Here is a 27,699-nt window from a genome sequence, read left to right as displayed (position 1 = left end):
CCCTTCAATGTCCGGGGCTTCCAGACCGGCAGCCGGCATCCTCCACCCTGCCCGTCCTGGGATCGCATGCATAGGGGCAGAACAGCTCCATCCCCAGGCCAGCTGCCCTGTATGGTGGGAACCTCCAGACCCTGTAGCCTACTACTGCATTCAGTTACCCCATGAGTGGCTGAGAGCACCCGTGCCCCCTTCACCCCTCTGACTTCCTCCAGTCCCTTCCCCTCAGGGCTGCAGCCTGTCCTGCAGGAGCCCATTGGTCCTGAAGGGTTAATCTGCAATGCCCCCTGCTGCAGGTCACCTGGGCAGGGTGTAGGATCTGCCCCATCCGCGCCCCCAGCCTGAAGCCCCCCTGTCCCTGCCTCCTGCAAATGCTGCCACGTAGGCTCCAGCAGTGAGTTGGGATGGAGAGAGGCTCCTGCGCCTCCTCCTCTTCCCCCCCCTCTCCCCCTCCTCACACTACTTTTCCCTCTTTTGTCATTTTTGCTATAAGTTGTTCTTTCATTTTATTTTTATTCTTTGATTTTTTCCCCGTTACCCACCGTGGCTCCCCCCGAGGCGGCGCAGTGTTACCCCCTCCTCCCGGGCCAACTCACAACAAAGGGCTATTGACTTTTTGGAGTGACGTCATCCCTATGGACAGTTACTTGTTGCAGGCGGGCTCCATGTCAGCAGCAGCAGGAGGGGGGGAGGTGGGCAACAGGCAGGAGGGGGTATGGAATCTGGGATTATTGCTATTCAGGAACTGAGTGAGTTTAGGAATTGTCTGCTATGAATTCCTACACTCCAGGAACATCTGTGCCCCATCACCTATGCGCACACACTCTCCTCTGTCTATGTCTATAAAGCTTTCCCTTAAAGTTTATAAAACAGGTAAGTCTTTTTTTTTATTTTATTTATTTTTTTACACTTTGACCCTTTGTGTCAACTGTGTCTTTACTGCTGTTGCACTACAACTCCCAGCATGCCCTGATATTAGCCTTTCATGGACATCTGCTTATATTACTTTATTTCTCCTACAGTATTGTATTCTCTTATGTATGTCTGGTATGTCATTCTCCTGTGGTATTAGTTGGGAACTTGGCACAGGCTCCTTTTTCATATACTTCTGTGCATTTAGTGTCATGGGATTGCACAAAGTGTCAGCTCAGATGCCCATTTTACTTGCGCAACCTCCTTTCACTTTTTATACTGAGCGTCAGGGCTATGACTTTACCAATACATTGCACTGTATAATCTTCTCTTGTTATTGCACCAGATTATTTTGGCCCTGATTGCTTTTGTTGCTTTCATTTACTATAAATATATAGCGATCAGGGGTAACATTGCATTTATTCTTTAGAATGTAAGCTCTCACGAGCAGGGCCCTTTCCCCTCATGTGCCCTTCCTTCTGTTACTTAAACCATCTCTATTCTTCCTTAGATGGCATCTAATCCCTCAATTTTATGCCACTCTAATACTTATTTAAGTATTGTCTGTTTATACAGATATCTTAATATTCCCTGTACTTGTCCCATTATATTGTCTTGAACTGTAACTCAGCGGTTTCTTGTTTTGCTTATTTATGTACTCCGTACCTGGGCACTGCAGATCCCTTGTGGTGCTATACAATTAAAAAATGACTATTATTGTTTTGTCATTGCACTTGCACTCCATGTTTACCTTTTAACGGTCATCTGTGCTAGAGGGCCCAAGCTTTCTGTTCACTAGTAATTTGGGGCAGCACTGAGACTTTATTTTCCCCCTCCTCGACTCCCTGGTGACAGGTGTCACAGGCAGCCCCCCAGGCAGGACACCCCCTGGACAGGACACCCCCCGGACCGGACGCTACAAGCTCCGGACTGCAGAATTTGATGTCCGGGGTGGGGGTCTTGTCCTGGTCCGGTTTTTACCCATACCCATGGTTGGCTGCTTCCTGTACTGTAGACGTCCATATGACTAAACTGGTTGTATCCATGAAATAAGTAACCTGTCTGGTTTGATTACTTTTTCAACATCAAAGCTAGTTATCTGAAAAGCCACATGGAAGCCATTACAAGAAAGGATGTTCTAGATTGTTTTCAAAATCCAATATAAACAGAAAATGTGTTATACCTGTCGTCTTTTTTTATTTTATTTTTAGGATGACCTACTAATAAGGATATTTAAATAGCAGCATTACAATAAATGATTGTAATAGTAGCAGGCCTCTAAAAACACAAGAACATACATGTCAGTGCACTGTGGCATAACTTCTGTACAGTTGGTTGTATTGTATTGATGGAGCGCCATTCTTCCACCAAAGGTGGAACTTTAGCAGTTATCATAACTTTCTTATTGTAAATGTGCCAAGTAATCTCTTCTCCAAGTCACTAGGATCTGTACTGTAGACAGTGATAACAAAATGTTCTGGACAATTCTGGTTTTATCCATGTCTTTCAATTATGTTCCTTAACACAGGAAAAGTGTCTATTAAATTGTAATCTCTTAAAAACAGATCCTTCACTTCCGTGTTACATTTCTGTACTGTATGTTTCCTTATCACTGTATAGATCTTCACAAATGCTTTAGAATTCTCAGATTGTGTTCCAGATGTACTAAGCCTTGAATTGAAAAGTTATAAAGTAGAGAGAGACAAAGCACCGGCCAACCAGCCCCTGTTATTTTTTAAACAGGACCTGTAGCATGGCAGTTAGGAGCTGATTGTTGGTTCTTTACCACTCTTCAAAGCTTAGTACATATGGCCCTATTGGAGGAATTACAAATTTTTTGATATGCCGCGATACCTAGCTGGGCACGTATTGGGCACTTAAGGTAGTGCTGACTTCACAAGTGAAGATAGTGGGTACAAATTGATGTGCCACACGTTTTATTTCTGAAGGTGTCTTGTGTTCAGAATGACACTTCCTATGTACTTTGTATCTGTCATTTACAGACTATTGTGAATGACTATTATTTTTGTTGGTCAACTTAATGTACTTTACAGTATGTGAGATTGGTGTGTGTGTGTGCGCTTGGACAAGCATTTTTCCATGGAGTCTTATCTGGCAGTGAGTGTCCCACTCACTATGCTAGTAATGCCAACCAGAGGAAATGGCTGACTCATCAGTTTATCCAAGTATAGCTTGGATCACAGCTGGGTTAAGGCTACTGCTCCCCATTGAATTGGACTACAAAATATGACTCGGAACTTTGCTTTAAACAAGGCATGTCCAAACTGTGGCTCTCCCGCTGTTGTCAAACTACACATCCCAGCATGCCTTGCCATAGTTTTAGCATTCCCTAATAGCAAAAGTGTGGCAAGGCTTGATGGGAATTGTAGTTTCACAATAGCTGGAGGGCCATAGTTTGGACAGGACTGCTTTAAACCATTGCTGTTGGGACAGATGCTATTTGATGCGATACAACAGAGTTTTCTGAGGTTGTCTGGGAAGATTGAGTTACCTTATGTGTTTGGTGCTAGATTTACATATATTTTTGGGGATTGTGTGTTGATGACCAGCACCAGCTAATGGTGAATATTATTGCTGTTTAAGTCATTTTTTAGTGGGTCTAGGGATGTAATGTAAAGTCCTTTAATATATGCTGCTCCACCTGTAATAGCGCTACATCTCCTGAAATGAGAGGCAACGTAAAAGTTGTTATTCCAAGTCCTCAGTGTAGTAGGGGCCTGGATCACCTGTAGCTCTCAATGCATTCTGAAACTACAAGTCCCAGCATACTCTGCCAAGTATTGGGTAGAACATCATGTTGTCCAGGCCAGCATAGAATGCACATCTCAATGTTTATGCTGTAAAAATGCATTCTTTGCTTGCTAAAATGGACAATTAGCAGCCAATCCTAATGGGTACAAAGCGCTGTGCGGGTGCTGTTCCAATGCATTTAAATGCCGGCAACGGCACCCGAATTAACCCAATCTCGTCCCCTTTGCTGGGCCGAATTCGCTTAAATTAGCTCGCAACCCTATGGAGGTGGGAGCACTTTTTGGCAAATTCCATCCGCTGTAAAGTGTGCCCAGTGCCGTGATGATTCTCACGCGCGAATCTTCTGCGTCTAATAGGATTGAACTGTAAACTCAGCGTCATATCCCTGGGCAATTGCATTCTCATGTTGGAAAGACGGGCAATATGAAGCCAGAAATATAAAACAAAGTACGTGGTAAATGTTCCATGAAGATCTATGCCGTCCGGTCCTAGTTATATAACCCCTATAAGCAGCCACATCATCTTCTTGTTCTCCAGAAAGGGATGGCTGCTGTCCAGCTGTTCCCACCTATGATACTGCTTATGTTCTCATTCCTGGCCAGTATGTACTGTGTTCCAGTTGAACAGCTGTGCAGTTGGCATCTTCTCCTTCATATGATTCAGCCTCCAGTTCTCCATTCTCTAAACTGTCCCAGTACGTCATGGTTGATTTCCATTACCATGAATCAAAATTGTATGGAGCGAATGCACGCTGCCGGGTTCTTGGTTCCCATTGCTGCTTATATCCGTAAACATTCTTTTTCCACCACCTTTTTCTCTCCACATTATTTAATGGAACAAGCTGTCGCAAGTGAAGCACTTAGGTGTACCTGCCTTTTGTATGGCTGCAGCAAGTTTACCTACACTCACCGCCCCCCTCATCAGTACCCTAGGCTGTAGTCAGGCAATACCTTGGCAATGACATTGAATAATGAATGTCTAGAAATGTTTCCTGGCAGGCCTTCTGCCTGCCTATAAATAGCCTTTTCAAAAATGAGTGAGCTAATACTCTGCTAGGTTGGCTTTATTTTTTTCTCATATAGATGGTCTCTCTCATAGAGAACAGTGATTTCCTTGTTCTCCCTCAGATATCGGATCTCCTTTACCTATCTATCTGATGTTCAGTGATTAGCTGCGACACTGCAAGGAAAAGGGGCCCTTGTGCTCAAAATGACGATTTAACAAAGATTCGGGACACAAAAAAAAATAAACGGCTTTGAGCTGTTTTGGTTTCCTTTTAAACTTTTATTTTTTTATGTTTTATATCAGTTCACGTTGGGATATTGTAAGCGTACTTTTAACATATCTGTGCTTGGATTTGTGAGTCCACAATTATTCCTCTACCAGGCTGCTGTGCCCTCTTTCTGTCTATAATTCTGCACAGAGCCCGCACGCTTGCATTTTCAGCTTGGCTCTGGTTCACTTGCAAAAGCAAATTCTCTCTCTCTCTCTCTCTCTCTGTCTCTGTTTTCTGAGTGTTTAACGCATTTTGGGATGCACTAAGCATCCCGGGGGGGGGGGGGGGGGGGGCGATGCCCCATAGAATCCTATGGGCTTTTAACGCCGCCCTGCACCGACGCCCCGCATGGCCCTCTTCCCCTCATCTGTGTCCCGAACTTGTGAACTCCTCCCTTCACTGATCCTCTTCCAGAATCATGGTTTTGTCCATTAGAGAGAGAATTTGCTTTTTCAAGTGAACCAGAATTAGGCCCTTTGTTCTGTAGCCATTTCAAATTGGTTCTAGTGGGATGGCTACGATTTTGGACTGTTTGAATTGCTTAGTCTGCCTCTGTTACCAAAGCTTTCACTGGTGACTCCTACAGTTTCACGAAGTACAGTATACAATGTGATACATTGCGTCATGCATAGTTTCGTAACAGAGGATGGTTTTTGGAGTCAATGAGTCTTGCACATATGCATTGCTTTAAATGTTGATTAGCAGCAGACACAAAATGGTGTCTTCTGGGCTAATGGCAGTTGTATACAGACCATGCAGAAATTAAGAAAGTTGATTGTTTGGATTTGTCATGTTAATTACATTCACTTTTATTCAACATGTCCTTAATATCTTTCTGATGCACTTTAATAGATCTAACAGTACAGTATTTGCACTCTGCAGGCAGACTTTTTAATGTTCTTCATTTGAGTGACTTGTTTTGGTTTATCAATGTTGAAATTGAATCTCTTAGTGGCACAGGTGTTATTGTGAGGTTTTTTTTGTTGTTTGATCTGATAGCAGAAGAGAACTTCTTTAGATCACTTTAATAATACATGAATTCCTGAAAATGTTGTTACATCATGCTTTTTTTAGTCCGGTCTTCCTATTCTCAGACAAGGTTGGTTATGTCACCATTTGTTTATAAATGCATTTATTCCTAATGCTGTTGCAGGATAGTCTCTGTATAGTGCTGGTTCATATGATAGCGCTATAAACTATATAATACAAATGGCAGTCTGACCATGTACTTCCAGTGGCACCATTATTTTAAAAGAAGTAAAATGCTTGATGCTTTATCTGGAGTTTTAAAATAGGGACAGGTGTGATAAAGAACCCCTCTCTTGTCTGCCGATGCTATGGAAATACTGTGTAACAAACTGAAGCTTGGCCTGTCACTAAAATGTGTCTGAGATATTGTTGCTAATAGGCAGTGTTGCTTGTTATGTATCACGGTGAAATGTAGTCTTCACTAATAGACTTCCTAAAAAAAAAAAAAAAAATTTGGGGTTGCCCTTAGCAATTAGACTTTAGCTGTGATTTATCTAGTACAGTCTAGAGCAGTGGTGTCAAACGCATGGCCCTCCAGCTGTTGTGGAACCACATGTCCCAGCATGCTCTGCCACAGTTTTACCAATCCATTATATTAAATCTACGGCAGGGCATGCTGGGATGTGTAGTTTGACACCACTGGTGTAGAGTAATATCTAGAATATGGTTGCCATGAGCAACGCATCCTCTTCTTCATTGAGCTACTCCTAACAATCCAGCAGCGTTGGACATACTCTCAAAAAATCCGCGTCCCCCCCCCCCCCCATTCCCCTTTGCTCAAATACATGAATACCCTGTAATGACTATCAGAAGGCCTCCTAATGCTCTTCCTCAGTATGTTTGTCCCATGGGAGGAGAGGAAGAGGCGGTTTATTTCAATTTTTTTCTGCACTGACAGCTAAACTTGTAGCCCTGGACTTGGGAAAACCCCCACTGGGAGATTGCGTGAACTATTGCTGCAGGGAACAGAGCCTCTGCCAGAAAAATAATCTGTGCGTAGAAAAACATTAACCCATTACAGTCACTTGTTGACCTGCAATAACTTTGTGGTTAAAACGAAGACCATATTGCTGACCTATCCAATTGTAGAAATTGCAAAAATGTAAAAAAAAAACAAAAAAAAAAAAGCTTTTAGCATATACTCAAGGGGTGTAAATAGCGGACTTTCAAAGATTGTCATCTGTTTCAACTGTTGTCAACATTAAATTAGAGAGCTCACCTTAGTGCCCTGTAATTAAACTGTTATATGGTCTCTACGGTGTTATGTTCTAGGAAAACACAGTCATGTGGTTGAGCTGACTTTTTTCCTATTGTCTAGATACTCTGGTGTCATTACCTTGACATTATAAGGATACTGGCGAATTGCTTGACGTGATATTACTATGTCGGAATTGAGTTCAGTCTATGTGAGTTTATAAATCACTATGGTGGGAATACAATTCTTTTGAGCACTGCAATAATGGATGCTCACACGGCGGAGCAATTGAATTGTTTTGGGCGCCCATTAATAACCTGGCTCGTCTTGCTCAAGCAGACAGGATTTAAACCCATCGAATGTCCTGGCTAGGTATGTAGAACTGCTCAATAAATTGTTGTTCTCTGCTTGCTTCCATATTTTTAATAAAGCTTGTTCCACAATCTTGGGAAATATGCAGAGTAGGCTACAGAAATGTACCTGAGGTAGGGGGGAATTGTAATGTTCCTGTGACGTACGCAACTCTCGGTGAGGCTCAGTGTATTGTATGGAAAACGTGTTAAAGATGCATCACTAAAGAGCACATTCATTTCCATGTATTGCTACACGTAGAGTAGTCCCTGAACACAGGTTCTCAAACTCGTTCCTAAGGACCCTACACAGTGCATGTTTTGCAGGTCTCACAGAATCACTGGTGGAATAATTAGCTCCACCTGTGGATCTTTTCCAATGTGTCGGTGAGTAATGAGTGCACCTGTTGGTTGACCTGGAAAACGTGAACTGTGTGGGGTCCTGAGGACCGAGTTTGAGAACCACTGGTTTAGAATGTCTTGATTTTGTTGTTTACAGACGATAAAAAAACGTTTAACAATGCAAACATGAGCAAGTAATGTAAATCATACAAGTGGCTCATGAGTCATAACATATATTGGGGTGAATGTTACAAGTATAGGGTTTTTCTGTTTCTCCTTATTAAAGGTGAGCGGAAACCAGGGAATGGATACCAGTCTCTTTATGACTGTGTTTTTGTTTCAAACATTACTCCCCCTGCTGCTGCCACCACCACAAAAAATAAATGGAGCAGTATTATTCTTTATTATTGTATCCTCTCCACTCTCATCATACCCTGCATGCTTCCCATTACAATGCTTTTTACATAGCACTATCAGTGTTTCCACTTACGATCATTTCAGTTGGTTTTGTTATACTATTATTAATTTTTTGCCCTGTGAAATGCAATTTCTGCTGTCACCTGAGCTGCAGAAAGCTAACCAGGCGAAGGAACACATTGAACTACTTCTAGAGCTTGTAGGGAAACAGTGCTAGAGGCTTTCTTTGGAGAATCTGTTGAGCACACACCTGCAGATTTGAATGGAGGGAGTTCCCCCATTTGACCCTTAAGCCGAATACTTCTTAGGGACACGGAAATAACCTCAGATGGCTAATATTTGACTTTCACATAGAATATGTTTATTAGTCTAGACACCAACAAAGTGATTTTGATCATATTTACATTAGAAAGTGACTGGGCCTACGTGACAGAAATCAGGAATCAGGGGGTGAGTACTAATCCTACAATCTGTATCCTTAAGCTGGGTACTCGCTGGAGCAATCGGCAATCGTTCCAACTCTACTGACAACTTTCCTTGAGCCCAGAACATTTGAGATTAAGCATACGCTCATTTGCAATCACTGAACGATATGTCACGTCATTTGGTCGCATGCAATTTATCATTGCTCTTGTGCACTAGAACAACCTTCATGCCACTCCGTTCTATGCCATCAAATTGGTCTTGCATAATGTTTTTTTTTATCTCTAGCAATATCGCTAGGTTTGATGTGCAGCCGTTGTACTGGTTAGCATTACTGCCTCAGCACTGAGGTCATGGGTTCCATTCCGACCATGGCCCTAACTGCAGCGTTTGTATATTCTCCCCGTACTTGTGTGGGTTTCCTTTGGGTACTCAGGTTTCCTCCCACAATCAAAAATATAATGGTAAGTTAATTGGTGCCCTACAAAATTAACCCTAGAATGTCTGTGTGTGCGTGTACATGTGGTAGGGAATATAGATTGTAAGCTCCACTGTGGCAGGGACTGATATTAATGTTCAAATATTCTCTGTAAAGCGCTGCGGAATATGTGTGCGCTATATACATAACTGGTACTAAATAATAACCTCTGCAGTGTTTACTTTGCTTTAGGCCATATCAGGATAATCCCCAACATGCACTGTCAGCAATACCTTCCTTTTACTGAGCTTCACAAAGATCAATTCCGTTTGGGCAATATTTCTGCTTGCACCCTTGTAAGGTAACGTAAAGAAATTCGCATCTGATCGCAGTACAACTTTGTTCTCAAAATGAGCAAAACCATGCTGCACTGCCGGTGAGGCAGATGTAACATGTGCAGAGACAGTTAAATTTGGGTGGGGTGTGTTAAAACTGAAATCTAAATTGCAGTGTAAAAATAATGCAGCCATTATTTACCCTGCACAGAAACAAAATAACTCGCACAAATCTAACTCTCTGCACATGTTACATCTGCCCCACCAGCAGTGCACATGGTTTTGCCCATTTTGAGAATAAAGTTTTACTGCGATCAGAGCTGAATAAGGGCCAAAGTTAGGTGTTTACTCATTTATACTCTGCGCGCCTAGTATTTTTCATTAGTTTATTTGCTCCATGAAATCAGTGATGGGCATCCACGGCACTTGCACCAATGAACAAATAAATGGAATATTGACTGTTGGGCATGCATTTTTTTTATGGGCACTAAAGTTTTTATTCTTCACCTAATGATATCCCTGACAGAATGTCACATATTTAGTGTTCATTCTAGCACCCGCCATATTTCAAAACCCATGCAGTTCCTCTTCCCTGCCTGGGACGTCGCTGTCTTTGAAGCCCAAATATATGAAGTTCTGTTTTAAAACTTAGCTTTGTTTCGGGATTGGAGTTATGAACTTTGGGGAATGTGAGGAAATGACTGTTGTACATAAACCAGTGATCATAACATATATTACCACCTATCTTTCTATCTGCAATAAAGAAAATAGAAATGATAATGCTGCATGTACACAATCATACCACAATTCGTATTCGCATAGTGAACTAGCTTAAACCAGAGCATCATAGTTTAATAGACATTGTTTAGGCAGCACGCGCAGACAGCATTGGTCTGTTTGGACTTGATGAGGTAAATTCCCACAGGGCTGTAAAATTCAGCTTTTTTTTTTGTTTTTCCTGAAGTCAGGTGGGCGGAGGTATCATTTAGGTCCTGTGATCTGACAGCACTTGGTAAGGTTAATGTCCCAGTTCCTGCTTGAAACGACATCAGAATTGGACACAGATATATACTTTTTATTGTCCTGTGTTTCTATTCATCCAGCCTTAATTAGTTTTAGCCTGTTCCTTTCCTCCTCCTCCCCTGTAAAGGCCTTCCGTGCTGATAAATGCTCCCACAGGATATATTTATGTGTGAGTCAGGATTCCAGGACAGAACTGTCTGGAATTCTGTGGTATCCTGAGGCAAAGTCATAGTTCTGTTTAATGGGTGGAAAGTATGTGTGATTTATGTACAGTACTATACAGTAGGTGTACATAAGAGAGTAGTTTACATATGTGTATATATAAACATATTTTACCTGGCTTTGCAGGATTTTACTGATCATAAGTTTCATTGCAAATGCAATCTATATCAATTCTCAAGGCGCTTGCTGCATATTATTTAACATTGAGGCAAAGCTTCCATCCCACTATTGTTGCACTATTAATACATGGAATATTGTGGATATTTTTAATGGGGGGGGGGGGGGGGGGGGGGGCGGCTGAGAAGGATCAAGGGCCTAATCATGTTTGTACCCACATGCCTAGACAGCTGCGATTTCTCAGGCTTCGGACTTGTTAATCATCGCAAGTGAAGCTGCCGCCCAGAAATAACCACCAGAGCCACTGTAAAGTTTTCAGCAGCTGTGTACACATAATCAGCACCGATGCAATCAAGAGGGACAGACATTGACTACTTATACCCCTACTACACCGCCACAAAAGCATTGGTTTTTCCCTCGCGTAGCCAGTGTAAAAGGGGTTAAACCGTGTCCCTTTACATGGGACTTCTACCCAGAGGGCAGTGTGTAAATGGGTATGCTGGGTCATCCGACCCGGCTCCCATTTACATCAATGGGGGAAGTCCAACCTCTGGTATTAGTCTTTGGTCATGCAGACTGGCCATTGCAGTAGCGATGCTGACACCATGTTTCTCTACATACATGATCGCAGCTGAAGGTAAAAACGGGCAGACAAAAGTCCTGCATATTTGCCACTTTTACCCGTTCCCGCCCTCAAGCAGTCGTTTCTCTGACATTGGAATTCCGAATGTCAGTCCTCGCCAGGCTGCAGGCTCAGTGGTTCACTGTGCTTGCCAATCTGTTCTATACTCCCTCTATGGGGGTTTGTGGACCCCCATGAAAGAAAATAGCCCTTGGCAGTCAGGATCCCAACTGTCAGCCATTTAGCAGTCAGGATTCCGATGTCTGAGATATGACCATCGGAATCCCGAGAATCATCCGGGAACCCTCTCAAACTGTCCCTTTCTGTCAATCACTCTGCATTAGAAATCTCAGTGAGAAGGCACCTTGGCACGTGTGCAGTGTGATCGCTGTGCATGCACAGTCTGTCAATAATTGCTTAGGCTATTTGCTGGACATCAGCATTGCATGTAAACATGAATTAGGCGCTAATTGTTCAAAATGGTCCAATAAGGTTTTGCAGTATCTTCAAAACCTTATGTGTCTAACATGTACCTGATTGTCCATATTTAGAGTTTGAAGGGACCTTTCATTCTCCCAAAGGTCTCTTGGCGCATACAGTCTTCCCTCGATCTTACCTGCATGTGTCAACTGGTCATCTTCAACTATATGAGCTTATTACAGGGAGATAATGTTCACGTTAGCCTGTTGAAATACTAATGACCTGAGTTCTGTGACGTGCTGGATCAGGCACACAGAGGACTATATAGACCCGACTCCTCAGATCTATATGATATTCTGAGGCCAGTGTGAGCTGTGTAGGACTCTGCCACTCTGCTGCTGACCACAGACAAGATGGCTCCACGCTGCTTATGGAGTGCATAACTAAATCTATGAAAGGACAGGTGGGTCGAGTTCATGTCAGAGCTTGTCCAACTCAAGTGTGGCACCCATACATTTAATAAATACCTAAGATAGACCAGTACGTGTGGCTGTGTGACTGCTTACAAATTGTAGTTTTATAGCAGGATATCAGCTGCAGAATATATTTGGTAATTCTGTATATTTTTTTTTTTTCTTCATTTTGTTTTGAAAGCCATAAGAGCTAGTAGCCTAGATGTTACTGAACTGCCTTATCAAACAACACTGCACTTAATAGTTTCATTGTAAAAACTGAAACGTCCAAAGTGGAATTTGATTCAGTCAGGGCATGCTAAGACTTGTAGTTCTACAGCAACTGTTCTGCCAAAGGCTGTACCCAAGCCTTGAGCTTGTAGAACACACAGGGGGCATGTGATATGGTGTGAATAATAATGTAATCACAAGGGGGTAGTGGTGGCATGTTATATAGAAGTATGTGAGTTATTATAATATTATTAGCCCCATTCGGTCGAGGCAGGTGAGACAAAATCCCTGATACATTATTAGAATACAGGGTGGAGGTTCTTTATTGCGTTATTGTACCCCACCGAGGGGGTGGGAGGAGGTTCTTAAAACACCGAGTGGTAGGGTGTGAATTATTATTATTAGAAAACAAGGGGGGCTTATGTAATAGGGGGATGCATTATTATACCCCGCCAAGGGGGCTGTTATTAGAACACCAAGTGGTTCAGGTGATAGGGTGTGAATAATAAAAAGCGTCGATTTTCATCAGGATTTTATGATGGTTTCGCACTTTAATTCCACAGCTGAACCATACAGATATATTTACTCTTTATAACTTGTCCTATAACATTCCCCCTTAATCTTTAATGTGCATTGGAATTAGATAGCCAGTGAAAAGCATCTATTGAATTAGTGAATCCAAAAAGAAATCCAAAAAGAAATAAGTATTTTGTTCTATATGGTGTGGACTTAAAAGAAGTGTCCGTATAGGCAAGAAGTGTAAAATGGGGATTAAGAATCCAAAAAAAGACGTTAATATACTGTTTGTAATTCCCCCACCACAGTCATTACTGCGAAAGTACACGTCAGGCAGGATATTGAGGAACTAGTTTATGTTCTGTATTATTCAAATTCTCAAAGGTCACGCACAATGACATGATGTAAGTGTGAAGAGCAGATGTATGTTTGCACAAGATGTTACCCGGTACTCGCTCAGCTGCACACATCTGACATCTCATTATGTCTGCCTGGCTATTGGCTGCTGGATAGAATCTCCGCTCCTTATTGTGGATGGTTCCTGTGTTTACTTGAAGGCAAGTATTGCTCACACAAAAAGACCTTAAAAGTGGAACTAAGCCTTAAAAATGACAATTGACCATTTGCACAAAAACAGAGAAAAATGAACATTCAGACAAATTGGTTAAATCTATCAAATGTATCTGGTTATTGTTGCCATGATCTTGTTAAAATGACTATTGTGTGTAGGCCACTATCCACTTTGAGTGTTTTGGTCTGTCCGAATTATTAATATTGTAGTTTACTTTTGTAGGTTTTGAAAATGTTGCTTTATTTTTAAGTTAGATGTGTGAATTGGAAAATACAGGTAACAAACGGCATGATTGTTAGGAATAATGTAACCCCCACTCTACAAATTCTATGCACATTAGAAGTCACCTCACATTTCTGTACCGTGTACTAGTCTAAAGGCCTAATTCATATGATAATGCCGAGCCGCTATGTCTTGGTGGTAATACACGAATGCCAAAGGAGGCATCTTGTGTAAATAGATGCCTCCTGCCAGCTGCTGTGACTGAAGATACAGCATCAGATCTGTGTGCATCGGTCATCTAAGTAGCCTTGAAATCTGAAGATGTAGCAATGTATCCCTCGGAGTAACCTTTTACATGGATATCCTGAAAACCTGCACTGTAATAGTGGAGTTTGGGAACTTTAAATCATATGTTCTCCAATTCTGTCCCCAACCAGTGCATGTTTTCCAGCTTTACTTTCAGGTTATTTTCTTGAGGCTGTTTTAAAATGTGTCAGGAGTAATGGATGCACCTGTGCACCCATTTGGGTGATCATAAACCTAGTTTGAGAACCAACGATCTAAACCAGCGGTACTCAATAGGAAAACATCAAGAGCTATAATTAGGACGAATTGATTACAAAAGCTGCAGTTTATTTAATTACATTTTCATGGTAACTGAGACCGTACATTTGTGGCTCTGTGTTGCAGAGTTTAATATTCGATAAAAGTTGTTAGTAAGGCAGGGGAAGGATTAAGCTAGGATATATTACCCCTCACTGGCAGCACCCCATATTAAAAAAAAATAACTCTGTATTTCATACTTAACAGACCAACATTGAATAATCCCATTGAATCAGACTTGTATTTTCTGAAGTTGATAGATAAATATAGAAAATTAGATTTTTGAGTATATGACACAGTACAAAGCATCCCATGTATTTCTCTGGCTGGAAATGGGTGAATATAGCTTGGCAAAGCACCACATCAGCGTAGGTTTGCTAGAATCAAATCTAGTCTGTTTGTCATCCATCATGAACTGGTAGAGAACTGGCACTGATGCCTTTGGATAATTGTGTTTAGGACGTTCTGCTTCATCTTCTGCAGTGTGCCAATTTCCCCTTTTTCTTTCTGCTTTTGCACATTATAGTCGTTTATTTCCGCTGGCTTACTGAGTCATCACATCACTGGTTTTGCCCGTGGGATGGTCTTTTTCAGACTATACAATGACAAAGGTCACACAGTGTTCTCTGAGGCTTATCAGTAAGACAATCTGAGAAAGCCGGCAAGAGTTTCCCAGTCTGCACATTTAATGTGTCTTGGATCCTAATACTTCAAATGCATCTCCTCTGATTCGTAAAGCAGAAATTATTTGTGCGCTAATTGACTGAGATCTCAAAGGCCAGTGTAGAGCTGCACTATGCCCCAGTGCTGGTACAGGAACACTGCTTGTCTTATTTCCCCCCAAATCATATGGTATACGGTCACTAGGTTGATCACTGAATGTCGACAGGGGTAACGGTTGACAGTTGTGATGGTCGGCATTGGGTTTTCACTTCACATCACAAGTGTAGCAAGCCATGCGAGGGGACGCGGTGCACCAAAAAGTAGAAAAAAAAACCCGGTCAACCTTGTGACTGTCGGCATAATGACCCTGTTGACCTTAGTTTGGTCAATTTAATGATCCACACCCATAATAGTGCATGCACAGGAAGGTTTAACATAACAGGCAGTGGATAGAGTGAAGTTGCCCCATAGCAAACACTCAGCTTCTACCTATGATTTAAAGAAAATGTACTTTTATAATTAAATCCTCAAAGCTGATTGGTTGCGATGAGCAACATTTTCATTGGTCCACCTGTCCATTCTTTTTACATCAAGCCCAGGATCCCCCCCCCCCCCCTCCCAGACAGTTATCAAGAAGGTGTCTACGCTAATTCCTGTTGCAGTAATGTCCGACAAGCACATAAAAGTTTCAAACTACAGATATTAAGAGGCGCGCTACTGAACATGTAATCAGTAGGGGACTGGCAGGGCAGAGAAATAATGAGTTGCAAGCAAAAGAGGCTGTATTTGGTGGCAAGCATGGAAGACGGGATTGATTCCCTTATGTCAATGTGGCATTCTGGGTGTCTTCAAGCTGCACTGCCCTTTGATCTTACGCCAGCCGCCATAGTTCTCTTTAGTATTGACACCAGACCCATGATAGGTGCAAGTGATCATTTCCGTACCCAGAACTGCACTGAGCATTAGCTATACACAACGCTCGTATGAGATATGGCAGTTAGGTAGGTATGCAATTTTGCCCAGATTTTCTGGCTGTATTTAATGCAGCTGTTTTTTTCCGCCGATGCAGCTTCATCTTAAAAAAACAAAACAAAAATTAAATCTGTACTCCAGAAAATAGTTGAAAATCAGCAACCACAATCAGATTCTGTTATCCTCAAGAAGATGCAAGATAAAAGTAGAATCTGGTTGCTATTTGCAACATCCCTCACTACAAAAAACTCACACTTACCCCTAATGCTGGGTACAGAATATACAGCTTGCTTGTACTCACTGGTCGATATTGTGTTTTTCTTTTGGCAAGGAAAAGTCATCCTCGCCGTAAAAACCCTGTCACCATTGGATGCCGCTATATATTGTCAGATTGAGGTGCATGTGCATAACACAGGGGAGGGGGGGGGGGTCATTAACGACCGACGGAATAGTTGACAATATGGACCATCCACAGTGGACAGTATATATGCGATACCTTCAACGATTTCATCCATATCGCTGACGATATATTGTCTAGTGGGTATCCAACATAAGAGTGTTTGAAACCTTGGGTTTCACATTGTATCTCTAAACTACTCCCCCACGGGCTGAAGCTCTTTAATGACGATACAGGCTGTCTGTACTGTGGGCACTAAACCAGTACTTGCTGAATCAAGTCTGAGGTGCTTTGTATAGTGTTGATCTGTCAAACAGGTTTTTGCATTGAATAGGTTAATTTTTGCAACTACGGTCCTGTTTTACTGGAATCATTTACAAATGATAATGTATTTAACACTTTGTGAGAGATGAAACTATGGAGCTATTCAATTAGCCCAAGGATATTCAGGAAAAAATCCCCAAAAACCAGTTCATTATTTTTCCTGAAAACACCTATGACCGTAATTTAGCATGGATTTTATTAAATTTTTTTCAGAAAAATCAAAAACTTTTAGTGAACATTTCAGTGTGGGACAATTGAGTTGTACAGAAAAAAAAAAATCATCGAAAAAATTCAAAATAAATTACCGATCTGGAATTATTCTGCTTTACAGGGAATAAACCTAATTAATTACTTTGTAGCTTTAGGCATGCCTTTTATGTATGATTATAGACCTCTGTGTAGATCATGTGACTGAAATATTTATTTATGGGTATGAGAATCAGTTAGTCTTTGTAAGAAGGATAAAAAGATTGGGTACTTGTGTAGTTTCACGGCGCACTTACGTAGTCAGCATAGTGTCCCTGTCAGCATCAGCGTCGTGTTCCCGCAGTCAGCATAGTCCGTACATTCGCGGCTAGCTGGAGCTTACGTAGTTTACCCCCCACTATCCACATCGGCGTGGGGTTTATTTTATAAAGTGTGGCGAGCCACTGAGCCTGAAGCGTGGCGAGGGGACGCGGATTACTTGACGTGTATTCCGTGTCCCCTCGTAAAGCTCGCTGTGCTCACCACCACTTTACGCTCCCCCATGCGTCCTTTATTGTGCATGAGACGCACTTGCGCACCGCACCCCCCCCCCTTTGTGCAGGAGACACGCGCGCTACCGAACCCCTAACCCTGACCGTCTCCCTGAAGTGGACACGGGCAGGGTTGCTGTACCCTACCGCACAAATTACTGAGACACACTTGTGTATGAGATGCTTGTGCATCTCATGCAGATGGAGCGCCTCTCCGCCGGCGTTTGCCAGCGCAGGGGATCTGGCGCTTACTGGTTCTGTGTAAGAGGCGATTACTAGACTTGCCGGGGACAGAGATGCAGCTCTCAGGGACAGTACAGTGACTACGCTGCCTGACGGGGACACTACGCAGGGCTGCCGCGGGCACACTACGCTGGGCTGCCGTTGCCCTACGCTGACAACGTAGCGTCCCGTGGCGCAGTGAAACTACACCAAGTACCAAAGACATACGTTCAAATGGTATTACTGTTATAGTGTATTTTTTATTTATTTTTTGCTGTGTTTTAAGACAAATACAGTGTAATCCATTATTCTTGTTCGGATCGAAATGACTAGATTAGATCATTGTTTTGCTGCTTGCATTTATGGACATAGTATAATGACATTATCTTTGCATTTTTATCTTATCTTGAGTTGTCAACTCCATAACACTTAAAATAATGACCGTGTACCTGTGGATTAATGACGGTGTTATCTTTCTAGAGTTTATGTAAAGATTTGAAAAGCTTTACGTATTAATTGACCTCCATTAAAAAGGTCTGTTTAAGAAATGACTTACCCTCTTATTAAAAAGGGCTTAATTGATTATACCGGCGCTGAACCCCTGTGTCTTTCCTGTAGACCCTAGTCACTTTATCAGTGTCACGGTTGCAGAAAGGAAAACTATTGACTCTTTATTGTCGCTTCTTCTCAAACGCTCGTGCGTCCATAGCAAAGAATGGGGTGCACGAGCGTTTCCAACTGGCGGTTTTGCAATGTGGCGGACGGCGGGATGAGAGCAGCTACATCTGTATGAATTTTTCACGCAGCCCTTGCAGGGATTGCAAACGATACATTGTATGCAAAAAAAGGACCACATACAGTGTATTGTATGCGAACCTGCCACCCCGAGGGAGTTGGTGGGGTATCGCATGTGATACCTCACCCCAGTATAGGGCTGGGCAACACCGGCCCTCCAGATGTTGCTGAACTACACATCCCAGCATGCCTTGCATCAGTTTCTGCATGGCCACATAGCAAAACTAATGCAAAGCATCCTGGGATGTGTAGTTCATTAACATCTGGAGGGCCGGTGTTGCCCAGCCCTGCCCTAGTAGATGGGGGCCTTTAGTGCATCTCTCTCATAGTGTGAAGTGAGATTCGTGTGCTTTCCACCCAAGATCGTTTAAAGCTGCTTCTAGGAATGTCACTTTACAGCAGGACTGGCCAGTATGCGGCCCTCCAGCTGCTTTAGAACTTCACATCAGAGCTCGCCCTGCCACAGTACTTACATTTTTGAAAGACATGCTGGGATGTGTTATTACAACTGAAGCGGAATATGGGCATTGGGTCGACCACTGAAGATCTACATGGCTTATGTCGGCACCTGAAGTAGGTCGCCATGCCTAAGACCGACATGAATGGAAGGTTGACGCAAGCATTAGGTCGATGCTGTCTAGGTCGACATGGGTTTTTTCACTTTTTTTTTTTGTGCCGACAGGTGATATTTCATGCCCTGCCATCCACTAAGGTGCAGTGAGCCATGGGAGGGGGAGGCAGTGCACCGATACAGTGTCCATGTCGACATTTGTGTAAAAAGAAGTGAGAAACCCATGTCGACCTTTTGACTGTTGAACTAGCCATTGTCGACCTAATGCTTGTGTCGACCTTAGGCATGGTTACCTAATTTAGGTGTCGACTTAAGCCATGTCTCCCTTCAGTGGTCAACCCAAAGCACGGCAACCCATACCCACAGAATTTGTGGGGCCGCTTATTGCCCAATCCTGCTTTAGTGGCAGCCTGAAAAACATGGATTTATATAGGAAGTATATAGGGAAAAGTTTGGAATAAAGTATTTAGAAATTGCCGTAAAGCCTAGGTGCCAGGCAGCTACATATGTTAGGTTCTGCTCACATGACTTGTGCTATTACCCAGCCTTCGTTTAAATTGTATTAATCAGAGAGTGACATAGAACAAACCTCTAAATATTACCCAGATATTACTTGGCCCTTTACAAGAGCATGTTCTCTCTTTCTCAGCAATCCCTACCCAGTGGATTATTACAGTGTAAATTCCCTACTTCACGGACTCCCCAGCGGTAATATCAAACGGTTCCCATTTTTGCGGACTGCTTTTCTCCAAATGTGATGCGGTTTCCTCCCAAACACAGGCGAGACATACAAACTCTGCACAGGTGCCAAGCTGAAACGGCCCCTTTTTATTTGTCCACTTCTATCCTTCAGGTGTTTGTTAATCAACAAAAACCTGTGTCCCGGCCTCGTAGATATCTGGCTGTGTGCGTATTGTGTACGTCGCTCTCCAGCTAGCGCATCTTTTCCACGGGACGCATCGACCAAATGTTTGCTTTACAACAAAGCGTTTTCATTCTGTCAAGGTTCACATCAGCATCAAAACAAACATTCGCTGTGGATTCCCAGGCACACTGGGCCTTTCAGGCTCCGCTAAAAGGGTCAGAGTGACCTTTTGCTATTTCTTCTGTGCAAACACAAGCCCGGAAACAAGGTCCTGGAGCTATTGTACCCCAGCGTTCTTTGTTAATTCTTTGTTTTAAACTTGGACAAGCAAGCGTTGGCTGGTTTTACCATCTTGCTGCTTTGTACTTCTCTTCCACTCTTAATGTTTTTATAACTCTTTCCAGATCCTAGGCTAATTTTGTGGTTTCCTGTGTATTGATCACTTTCGCTTCTGGCTTTCATCCAGGTTTCAGTAGAAGGTACTGAAAGCGGACAATATCCCACCCCGAATTAAGTTAACCTTTTACCTTGGAGACTGTGTATCATGGGTGCGTAACATGCGGCCTCTAGCTTTTGTAGAACTACACATTCCAGCTCTCCTTTTATAGCAAACTAGTGGCAGGGCTGGGATGTGTAGTTCCGTTATAAAAAGGTGTGCGGGCCTTGGATAACCAATTTCTTTTGATAGATTCGTCAAACCAAATGAATTATTCCTGCCTTACATACAGTGTTTCTAGGTATACTAATAGGTCCTGCTGGGGATGGGGCCGGGCCATATTGTCCTGCAATATTGCCTCCTTTTGGTTGTTGATCTTTCTGTTCCTGACGTCTCTTAAATAATTACTACTTAATACAAATGATATAATTTATTAGCTAAAGAGTGGCCCAGCACATAGCCTACTTTCTCCTACACATTACATGTACTTTTTGACTCTTGGGAGCACCTTCATCCTGTGACTATTGGCTGGGAATGGCAACATACACCAAAGTTGGTTTCTTTATCACGTACTGAATATTGTCATACCTTTTAGACAAATACTGTGCGGTAACAACACCCCCCACCGAGCGTCACTTAAATAGAACAAGATGGCTATTGTGTTTTTGTTTCTATGGTTATAACTGTTCAGATACCTAGGGTGAAATGTAATAGGATGAGAGATTCAGAAAGTGAGAGATTTGGTAAGAAATCTCCAGTTTTTTTAAAGTAGCAATCATTGACACAGCAAAATCACACTGGTTTTGCTGTGTAAATGATTGCCACTTTAAAAAAACTGGAGATTTCTTACCAAATCTCTCACTTTCTGAATCTCTCATCCTATTACATTTCACCCCTAGTCCTGCAAGATTACTGGGTTCCAGACGGCTGACAGAGAGTTAGTTAGATTTGGGTGTTATATTGTCCAGGGTGTGCAGGGTAAATACTGGTTGCTTTATTTTTACAATGCAAAATAGATATTAAGTTTGAAGTACAAACTCCACCCAAATATAACTCTCTCTGCACATGTTACATCTGCCCCACCTGCAGTGCATATGGTTTTGTCCATTAGAGAGTGATTTTGCCTTTGCGAGTGAACCAGAATTATCCCCAATGTCTAGTCAGACAATCAATAGGTCAAAACCAAAAGTTAGAGACCTCCATTAGATAGACATTGACAAAAGTTAGAAGACCAGCACCAGAATCCCAACTGTTGGCTTCATAAATATTTATTTTTTTGTGTACAAGTTATCTAGTTTATTGAACATGTTAAGATTAATTTTGCATTGTCTTAGCCGCGCATGGGTCTTCAACCTGTGGCCCTCCAGATGTTGTGAAACTACATGTTCCAACATGCATTGCCACATTTTTTCCTATAAGAGCATGCCAAAAAACCTCAGGGCATGCTGGGACATGTAGTTCCACAACATCTGGAGGGCCACAGGTTGAAGACCTGTGTCTTAGCGGATGTCCTTAAACAAACCTATGATTTCAAAATAATAATAAAAAAAGACTGTCTGCTCATTGGTCAGTTACCAAAACAAATAATGCTATTTAATTTACCTGCTATACTAGTAATGTTATCAATCAAAAATACATATTTTTTTTGTCACTGAACACCGCTATTATTTCTAGTTCGATTTTAAATATTTACATAAAATATGAAGGCTAGAACTTTGCAAAGGATAGACAGTTTTTAATAAATCTACATTGTGTGTGACCCCTCATACTGATGGTACGCAGTTTGATCATTGTTCAGTTTGATCAGCAGTGACCTGCAGTAACTAGGAATGGCCGATAAGCTCTTGGCACATGTGAGCTGACTCACAGTTCCAGCTGTTCAGTGATTGGATAATGCTGTGGGACAGGTTAAAGGATCACATGTTTGGTGTTAGCTAGGTGAAATGCTAGCTTGGAAATTTATACACCTTCCGGTGTAGAAGATTGCAGTGCTTCTATATCTGTGCCAGCTGCATGTGACTGACGCGTCTGATCTTCAGACATACAGAGTGGAACAGCGACTGCTGCAACCTTCTATACCGGAGTGAAGGAACATGCTGGGTATTTATCATTATAAAGGGGGTTATTCTAGTTCACTCTTTCTGACAAAATCCTTCTTAGATGGACAAAACCATGTGCACTGCAGGTGGGGCAGATGTAACTTGTGCAGAGAGAATTAGATTTGGGTGGTGTTTTACTTCAAAGTGAGATCTATATTGCAGTGTAAAAATAAAGCAGCCAGTATTTACCCTGCACAGAAACAAAATAACTTGCCCAAATCTAATTCTCTCTGCACATGTTACATCTGCCCCACCTGCAGTGCACATGGTTTTGTCCATCTAAGAAGGATTTTGTCAGAAAGAGTGAACTAGTATAAGACCAAAGTGTGTTGTTCCAAGTTATAGTTTGCTTAGTAGTACTCAGCCCTGATAGTGTTCACTTGCATGTAACGTAGTAATTAGTGTCTGAAATAGAAATATTTTGCCAAATACCGGTAATTGCCAAATACCGGTAATTGCAATTTTTTCTGCAAAGATTTTGTGATGGCAAGTTTTGGTACTTGTTTCCTAGAACGGCCACAATCGTGAGTGATCGTGGCTCTTAATTAAGGGACACGATCCTCACGATGTGGCCGATTTTTTACAATTTTTTCCATTTGATTGACAGAAATCGGGTCAATCGGTCGGTCGCGACCAATTAAAATCGGCCGCGATGCGACCGACCGATTGACCCGATTTTTCCATAGACTTCAATGTTAAAAAATCTTTTAACATTGAAATCGGTCGGTCTTGTGCCATTATAATGGCACAAGATGAGATGGACTTGATTAAGTCCATCTCACATAGGGAAAAATGATAAAAAAGGTGAAATGGGCCAATATGACCCATTTCACATTTTTTATGTGCCCGCCATGACCCCACGATAGACGTGAACCCGAAGCGTGGCGAGCGCAGCGAGCCCGCGAGGGGCGGCGGTGCGCGTCCTCCGACCTTTTCATTTCCCTACTATCCACTAGGGCGTGGAGTGAGAATATAATAGTGTGGCGAGCGCAGCGAGCCACCGAGCCCGAAGCGTGGCGAGCGCAGCGAGCCCCGCGAGGGGACGCGTATACCTGTGAAGTTAGACGCGTCCCCTCGCGGGGCTCGCTGCGCTCGCCACGCTTCGGGCTCGGTGGCTCGCTGCGCTCGCCACACTATTATATTCTCACTCCACGCCCTAGTGGATAGTAGGGGAATGAAAAGGTCGGAGGACGCGCACCGCCGCCCCTCGCGGGCTCGCTGCGCTCGCCACGCTTCGGGTTCACGTCTATCGTGGGGTCTAGCACACTTATTAACATTTGGGGGGGCAATTTAAACAAATCTGGTGTAAAAAAAAAAAAAATCGGGTGAAAAATCGGCAGATCGGATCGGTCGCATCGTATGCGACCAAATCGCATGCGATGCGACCGATCCGATTTTTTATCTTACGACCACAACGATCTAAATCGTTGTGGCCGTTCTAGGAAACAAGTACCCAAGTTTTTAATACTTTTTTTTACTTATCAGAAAAAAATCTTAACAAAAAAAAAAACTGTCTTTACTGTAATAATGTTTTTATTTTGTTTTATAAATACTGAAGATCTATGCAAAGCTGTACAAATTAAATTTATTTTGTGAATACATATCAAATTGTACTTGATATGGTCAAATACCATCCAAAAAAGATATTTAATATGCCCCGATTGCTGCCACTAACTCGTTCTAACATTGACTCATACCATTTATATTCCAAGAAATTCTTAATGAAAAGAGTCTGTGTTCGTCTCTCTCTCTCTCTCTCTCTCTCTCTCTGTACGGAGCCAGAAAGTCTCACGAGAGTGGTGCGATATTGCAGAAACCATTGGCACGCAAATAGCGCTGGGTATACCACCAACTTCTCCTCCCCCAGATGCTATTTTTCAAGGCGGTCAGTCAGCCATCTGTATTGTCTTACTACACTTTCCTAATGAATGCAAGGAAGGCTTCTCATTGGAATGGAAACAATTGTATTTACTTGAAGCTTTTCTTTGGGTATTTTTAAGCTTTTTTGGAGCAGATTTAATTAATGTTGTCTACCTACCGCTTGCTTGTGTGATACACTAATGTGTCTGCAGCGGATCAATGTATCATTTTGGACCGCCTATAGGGATAATGTCGTCTTAACACCATTTACATATTGACACCAGGTGGCTTATAAATGTCCTGGTCAGTTGCTTTCAGAATTTTGGCATGCAGGATACCACCCATACCTATCATTTACACTTGGGGAGAGCTCCTTCCAGTTGCTGCCACATGCCTAGTAAAGAGATAAGATTCCTGCAATTAATCAGATTATCTTCAACATTATTGACTTTGAAACGGCTCAGTCCCAGTGCGACCCTGCATTTGTGGTCTGTTCATATCACATCAGCAAACCGGCAATATTGCCGGTTTGCTGACGTCATCCAGGGGTGTGGTGGAGTGTCATCGGGGGTGGGGGTGGAGGCAGCGCTTAGAGCTGTTGCTGCTCCAAGCACTGCCTCCTCCATAGTGTGAACAGGAAACCGGTCGCTTGACCGGATTAACCCGTTCACACCGCAAAGCAATACGGCAACAAACCGGTAAGAACCCTTCATTTTAACAGGTGCATGTTGCAATCGGTTTGCTGTAACCGGTAACCCCTTTCCCATTGCACCAATTACCGGGTCAAACCAGAATGAACTCGGTAATTAGGTGCGATGTGAAAGGGGTATTGCTATAAGACAGAGAATTGCCTAAATGCCTTATGATACATAAGAAATGTTTCAAGTCCACCCATCTGAGATATCTGGGATTTGTAAAAGGAGAATTAAACTTGTCAGAATATTTATAATTTAAATGTATTGATTTAGCATTTTGCTTTTTTTCTGCTAGATACACACAATGTATTGCTATAAGCAAACCAAATAAAATGGAGTTCTTCACTTGAGTAACCATATATAAATAAATCCAATTTTAGGAAGGGCGTCCGTTTTGTGTTATCAAGTGTTTTTTTTTCTTTACTGAAATATAATATGTTTGTTTATTGTTTGTTTATTAATTTGCATTTCAAGGGTCAGCCCAATTCATTCCAATAAGTATTTTATTCCAACAGGCTTTGCTGCATTCTTGACCTTAAATAGTCCTTTAGGATTTCCTGTATGAGTGTATGTGGGTGGGCTGCCCAGCCCCCACTATGAGTGGCTTGGTGTTGTATTCCTCTTAAGGACACTTTCTGTACGTCCTATAGTTTTGTGCTAACTAATCTTGGTATTTATAGGGTGTCCAGTTCCTTCGAGCCTTTGAAATAGAAGTTATTCAAAGAATGACACTAATGCGGGGAGATTCCTGACTCCAGGCAATATATGGAGAGAGGGAAAAGATGCTAATTTGCTTTGTCAATCTACTTAAATGATAAAATGCAAAAAGTTCATAATTATAAGTTTTATTAGAGTTGCAGTGTGTGGTATATACAATACTTTAGTTGGTGAATATAGTCCAGGTGGTCGAGGATAGATGTATCATTTTTACCCCTTTCACACTGCCAGCAATAGCCTTGGTTTTTGCATGGGAACACCAGTTAGTAACCTGGGTTATTGTGTAGTACAAAAGCACCCAATTGAAATAAGGCGGGTTAAGTGACTTTGCATTTTAAGTCCGGTAGTGAGCAGGGTTGAACCCAGCTCACGGTGCAGTGTGAATACGTAAGCTGGGTCACAACGGCCTGGCATCCTATCACAGCATAGGCAGAGAAAATGCCTAGAATTTATTTAATCTCCAAGGCCCTTATTCTGGTTGGTGCGGTAATATCCGCGTGCGTTCGTGCCGCCGATGTTTTGTCTCTGCGCATGTGCGAGCGGAACGCACAGCCACATTCCGCATGAAATGTGTACACTACGAACAGGGGGTGGAGAGGGGTGTGAAGGGCTGTTTGGGCTCATTACCATATGTTTACACCCCGCGTTTCATGGGCGTTCCCATGCAAACGCTGGGCGTACGTATGATAATGCGGCCGTGACGCACGTGTGGGGGGCGGACATATGACATTGCCAGATGTCAGCTGCCCGCCCAGATCCCTGCTTTTGCACGGAGAAATGCCCATGTGGTCTGAGGTTGCGGGAGCTGCCTGGCCATTCGGTCCTGCATTCGATGGTCTGCGACCATCGAATGATGGGGGAGGTTCCCCGAGATGGAGGAGGTGTATTCATGAGAAATACACGTGCGGTCCGTTCGGACAGCTTCTTACCGCGTACGGACGGAGTTGGCGATCCGTATGGAAGGCGGGGTTTAGGATGCACGGTGCTGGCCGCATATTCGGATCCGGCCGCACCGATCAGAATAAGGGCCCAAACGACAACTCGAGTGTGAAAGGGGTGTTCTAGAAAAAGTCAACCTTACGTTAACAGGAATGCAGCAAAAACTCTTTCTGCAATACTTCTACCGCTTTCACACAGAAGCAGAGACATAAAGCCAGATTTTTCACAGATTTTTCAACACAGGTTGGAGCCAAGTCACAGCTCCTACCTTCCTTTCACACAGCACCTTGTATCTGAGTTATTCCCAGGGCTATTGTTTCATGCTGGACCCGGGTCAGCCCTGAAATATAGTAGACGGTGTTTTTTGGCACTCGGAGATGAGGTCATGAAAAGTGGGTGGTGACTCCTATATGTGTCTCTTTCTGACCTCAGACGTCAGCTCAGGCCAAAAAAACTGGTCACAACCTTTTACACTGCAGCTCAACTGTATCAGATCCCAGAAAAACCGCAGTAACCACCAGGGTCAATGTCCCAGGAATTTAGACCCAAGTTGACCCCTTCACACACAAAATAAATGATCCGGGCTCTATCGGTAGTTTTTCCTGTGTGAAAGGGGTATTCTGTTTGACGTCGTTATAAGGTCAGTTTATTACTGCTTAGAAATGTATTTTATACCCCCCCCCCCCCCCCCCCGAGCAGTGTGTCGTCACATTGGGCACTGATCCAGCGTAGTTCATAGCCTACGTTCAAGTAATTATTGGTTCAGCTGACAGTATGTCTCCCCCCACTGTGGGGTGCTCAATGGGTGCACAGAAAAGCCTCATACACACTAGCCGACTGGGGCCACAGGCTGTATAGTTAACCATTATATTGTTAGTCCACACTGAACGATATCGGCAATCGATATCTTTTAGTGACCTCACCGGGGCCTTCTGAACATGC

The 27,699-nt window shown here is 42.7% G+C and overlaps 1 protein-coding gene across 3 annotated transcripts in view; it reads left to right on the top strand.

Annotated features, from left to right (window-relative positions):
- LOC146035907 (fibronectin type-III domain-containing protein 3A-like) overlaps positions 1-27,699 on the top strand; it is a 91,233-nt gene that overhangs the window by 204 nt on the left and 63,330 nt on the right. The window contains exon 1 of one of the 3 annotated variants that reach the window (XM_083159614.1): positions 725-870. The exons of the other annotated variants lie outside the window; for them this stretch is intronic. The gene's annotated coding sequence lies outside the window, so the exon portion shown is untranslated. Of the gene's footprint in view, positions 1-724; positions 871-27,699 lie in introns of those variants that run through there. 3 annotated transcript variants of the gene reach the window in all.

This window comes from Crinia signifera, chromosome 9 (genome assembly GCF_055691185.1).
Source record: "Crinia signifera chromosome 9, ASM5569118v1, whole genome shotgun sequence".
Lineage (NCBI taxonomy): Eukaryota > Metazoa > Chordata > Amphibia > Anura > Myobatrachidae > Crinia > Crinia signifera.
This window is presented reverse-complemented; position numbering and strand designations above follow the sequence as displayed.